The 4,750-nt window shown below is 42.5% G+C and overlaps 1 non-coding gene across 1 annotated transcript; it reads left to right on the top strand.

Annotated features, from left to right (window-relative positions):
- Positions 1 to 4,112: 4,112 nt before the first annotated feature.
- TRNAM-CAU (transfer RNA methionine (anticodon CAU)) lies at positions 4,113 to 4,185 on the top strand. The gene has a single exon. It is a non-coding gene; the product is annotated as a tRNA-Met (tRNA).
- The last annotated feature ends 565 nt before the right edge of the window (positions 4,186 to 4,750 follow it).

Here is a 4,750-nt window from a genome sequence, read left to right on the forward strand (position 1 = left end):
ATATATCCCCTCTTCCTGGATTTCCTTCCCACTTAGGTCACCGCAGAGCCTTGAGTAGAGATCCCAGTGCTATACAGTCGGTTCTCATTAGTTATCTATTTTATACTAAACTATCTGAATCTCTTATTTCTTGGAGTCAGTCAGTTCAGCACAGCTCAGTGGCTAAAATCTTGGGTTACTGCATCAGATAACTCAGTTTACATCCTGGCTCTGCCATGAACCAATTGGATGACCTTGGGTTTTCATTCATTTATGTACTCCTGGGCCTGAGCACTGGATATCTAACAAAGGACAAGACTACCAAGTCTGTGCTCACATTCTGGTGGAAGAGACAGAAAAACAAGCAAACAAATGTATCGCTGCAGAAAACTCTAGTGCTGTGGAGAAAAATTAGGCAGGGTCAAAGAGATGTCTATTTTATTGTATTATTATTATTATTTTTGACTGACTGGGTCTTTGTTGCTGTGCATGGGCTTTCTCTAGCTTCTAATTGTGGTGAATGAGGGCTACTCTCTAGTTTTGGTGCATGGGCTTCTCACTGAGGTGGCTTCTCTTGTTGCAGAGCACGGGCTTCAGGCACGTGGGCTTAGCTGTGGTGCCCAGGCTTAGTTGCTCCGCAGTACATGGGATCTTCCTGGACCAGGGATTGAACGCATGTCCCCTGCATTGGGAGGTGAATTCTTAACCACTGGACCACCAGGGAAGTCCGAGAGGTCTATTTTGGGAATGTCTCTTTGAGGGGGTGATATGTGAGCAGAGATCCAGATTTAGTGAGGGAATGAGCAGTACAAAGGGAGATCTTCTGGGAGAAGGTCGTTTCCGGTGGAAAGAACAGCAGATGCAAAGGCCCTGAGGCATGAATATGCTTGGCATATCAGAGGAACCAGGAGAAGCCAGTGCTGCTGAAACAGAGTGCAGAGGTACTGATAGGAGATGAGGTCAGATCATGCCAGGGCCACAATAAGTGGCCTCACGAGCCAGAGAAAAGAGACTGGATTTTATTTTTAGTGCAGTGGGGATTTGGGTGCACAGTGTTCAGCAGGAAATTCGTCTAACATAACAATTAAGAGCTGGACTACCTACAATCAAATCCTGGCTCCCTAATTTACCAGCTGTGTAATCTCAAGCCAGTTATTTAATCTTTCTGTGCCTCAGTTTCCTCATATATAAATGAGGCTAATGATAATATACTTGCCTCAGAGTTATTACAGATTTTTGTTGTAAGTTCTTAGAACAGTGTCTCGTGCATAGTAAGCACTACATAAATGTTGCCTATAATTACTGTCTTTTTTTTAAAAAAAATCACCTCTTTAAATCTGTTTCTTTGCCTGTAAAAATTAGTATAAAAATATCTTCTTCAGCCTCTCTTGCCTTTCTGAGATGGCCCACACTTTGCGGAGTGTATTTCTCTCTAAATAAATCCACTTCTTACTTTAAAAAAAAAAAAAGTAAAGAAAATCTGCTCCACAGACAGCTTATAAGAACGAAGTGTATTTATACATGTAGAGCACCTTTCTTTCAGCCACCTGCATGTAGTAGGTGCACCATAAATCATGGTTTAAAAAAGAAAGAGTTGTTAGTATTTTCCTTCTTTACAAAAAAGAAAACTGAGTCTCAGAGGAGTTAAGTAATTGACACAAGGTCACACAGCCCAAAATGATCAACTCAAACACATGACTCTGAATCCAGTGCTCTTCCCCACAGCAAACAAGGATTGATTTTTCCTGGCATCACTGTACATGAAAAGGATTGACTGGGAGAAGGGCTGGGCCCCGGGCCCTCCATCTGTGCTTCTTATAATCTGTGGAACCTGGGTCATCCCCATCCAGAGAGCCCAGAGAGCCCCAGCAGGTGCAGAGCCACTTAATCCTCCCTGCAATCATTCTGGTTTGTGTTGTTTCAACTTCCCTGGAGCTGCCACTCCTGTGGGCTCTTCTCCGCTGAGTTCTCAATGGCTCCCCCCGCTGAGCTCCTCAGGAACTGCACCTTGTCAGAGTACTGTGGGCCCTTCAGCCAGATCAGTTCATCCCACTCCCTGCAGATACTATAATCTGGAAACAGGTCAGTTCATCCCACTCCCTGCAGGGTAGTTAATCTGGGTGTATGTGTATTTTACCTGTTATGGGTGTGGTTCCCAAAATAACCATACACTTTCAATTTTATTCTTTATTTAAAATATTTTATTTTAAAACTTTTATTCTTATTTTTACTTTATTTTACTTTACAATACTGTATTGGTTTTGCCATACATTGACATGAGTCCGCCACGAGTGTACATGAGTTCCCAAACATGAACCCCTCTCCCACCTCCCACCCCATATTATCTCTCTGGATCATCCCCGTGCACCAGCCCCAAGCAATCCTGTATCCTGCATCGAACATAGACTGGCGATTCGTTTCTTACATGATAGTATACATGTTTCAATGCCATTCTCCCAAATCACCCCACCCTCTCCCTCTCCCTCAGAGTCCAAAAGTCCACTCTACACATCTGTGTCTCTTTTGCTGTCTCGCATACAGGGTCGTCATTGCCATCTTTCTAAATTCCATATATATGTGTTAGTATACTGTATTGGTGTTTTTCTTTCTGGCTTACTTCACTCTGTATAATCGGCTCCAGTTTCATCCATCTCATTAGAACTGATTCAAATGTATTCTTTTTAATGTCTGAGTAATACTCCGTTGTGTATATGTATCACAGCTTTCTTATCCATTCATCTGCTGATGGACATCTAGGTGGTTTCCATGTCCTGGCTATTATAAACAGTGCTGCGATGAACATTGGGGTACATGTGTCTCTTTCAATTCTGGTTTCCTCGGTGTGTTTCCTCGGTGTTTCCAGCAGTGGGATTGCTGGGTCATAAGGCAGTTCTATTTGCAATTTTTTAAGGAATCTCCACACTGTTCTCCATACTTTTTAATATTTAAAAATATTTTTAGAAATTTAAAACCTAATGCATAATAGAAAGAAAGGTAACATAAACTCATGATGAAAAAAATTCAGATAGTATGAGGGAGTACACAGGAAGTCCTCCTCCCACCTCAGACCCCCAGTTTTTCATTCCTTCTCGGAAACAACCACTTTTATTATTCTCTTGGATGACTTTGTTTCTTTCTTTTAAAAAATTTTTTAAAAAAATCTTTATTGAATTTGTTACAATATTGCTTCTGTTTTATGTTTTGGTTTTTTGGCCTCGAGCCACATGGGATTTTATCTCCCTGAACAGAGATCAAATCCATATCCCATGCGTTGGAAGGCAGTCTTAACCACTGGACCACCAAGGAAGTCCCTCCTGGATGACTTTCTGTGCAATATAAGCTTTGAAAAAACCTTTTTATTGAAGAATAACACCTGTACTGAATATATATTTAATTACAAACTTGAATCATGCCCTTTGTAAAAAAATAAAATTGAGACAACACCAAAGTTTGTTAAATTAAAAGAGGCCGCTCTCCAATCTCTCTGCCTAGAGGTAAACACTATTAATAGTTAGGGACCTGGAAACCCATTGCCATTCTTGAGCTCAGAAACCTCGGATTCTTGCTAGACTGTCCTCACTCCTCCTTCCCTTTGCCTACTTATATCTCCCACTTTTCACTCTAATAGGTAAGTGTTATTATCCCCATTGCCAGCAAAGGAACTTGAGACTCAGAGAGGGAAGGTGGGTTGCTCCAGACACAAGGCAGAGCCCGAAAATTCAAACCCAGGGGAGTGTGTCTGCCTCCAAGTCCAGTGTTCTTCCTGCTGTGCTCCTCTTGGTTCCTGTCCAGATTCTTAGAGTTTTAATTGCTGTATCACCTGAAGCAGCAGATAGAGTCTCAGGTTAGAATATAATTACGGGCTCATTTAAATTTTTATTTATTTACTTTTGGCTGCACTGGGTCTTCACTGCTGTGTGCAGGCTTTCTCTAGTTGTGGCAAGTGCGCTCAGTAGATGTGGCACATGGGATTGGTTGCCCTGTGGCTTGTGGCATCTTCTCGGACCAGGGATTGAACCCATGTCCCCTGCAAAGGACCTATGGGAGCTGTCCCTGCACATGCTTTTACTGCCCAAGGTCTGAATGATGGTGAGCAGATGGCACTCACATCAAGAAATGTCAAGCTTGGGACTTCCCTGGTGGTCCAGTGGCTAAGACTCTGCACTCATAATGCAGGAGGCCCCGGTTCGAGCCCTGGTCAGGGAAATAGATCCCACATGCTGCAACTAAAACATCCTGTATGCTGCAATGAACACTGAAGATCCCACATGCTGCAATTAAGACCTGGTACAGCCAAATAAATAAATAAATATTAAAAAAAAAAAAAAAAAGAAATGTCAAGCTTGAGTGAGTGGGTACATAGAGCTTGACTTGGTCAGTGAAAAGGGAAAGGACTGTAGTGAGACCTGCCCACTGAGACAGGGTCAGGACCAAGGGGAAGATACCCACCTGATGAAGAGGACTGTATTATCTAATTATAAATCCAAGGAGACTCTTAAGATCCAACCTAGTGGCAGAATCAGCCGGAGGCGTGCCCATAGGAAACCCTAGTATTCCCCAATAATCCATGATCTTGCATGTCACTGTTTCATGCTCATTACCTGGAACACCCTTCCTATCTTTGTCTGCTCAGCAGATTTATCCTTCATAATCAAATTACAATGTCACCACCTCTACAAAGTCAGCCACTCCATTTTTGTAGAATTTACCACCCTGTAGGTTGTGAAATATACATTACCCACCAGCCCTCACATGAGTCCGTGGACTGAGG

Source organism: Budorcas taxicolor, chromosome 13 (assembly GCF_023091745.1).
Source record: "Budorcas taxicolor isolate Tak-1 chromosome 13, Takin1.1, whole genome shotgun sequence".
Classification (NCBI taxonomy): domain Eukaryota; kingdom Metazoa; phylum Chordata; class Mammalia; order Artiodactyla; family Bovidae; genus Budorcas; species Budorcas taxicolor.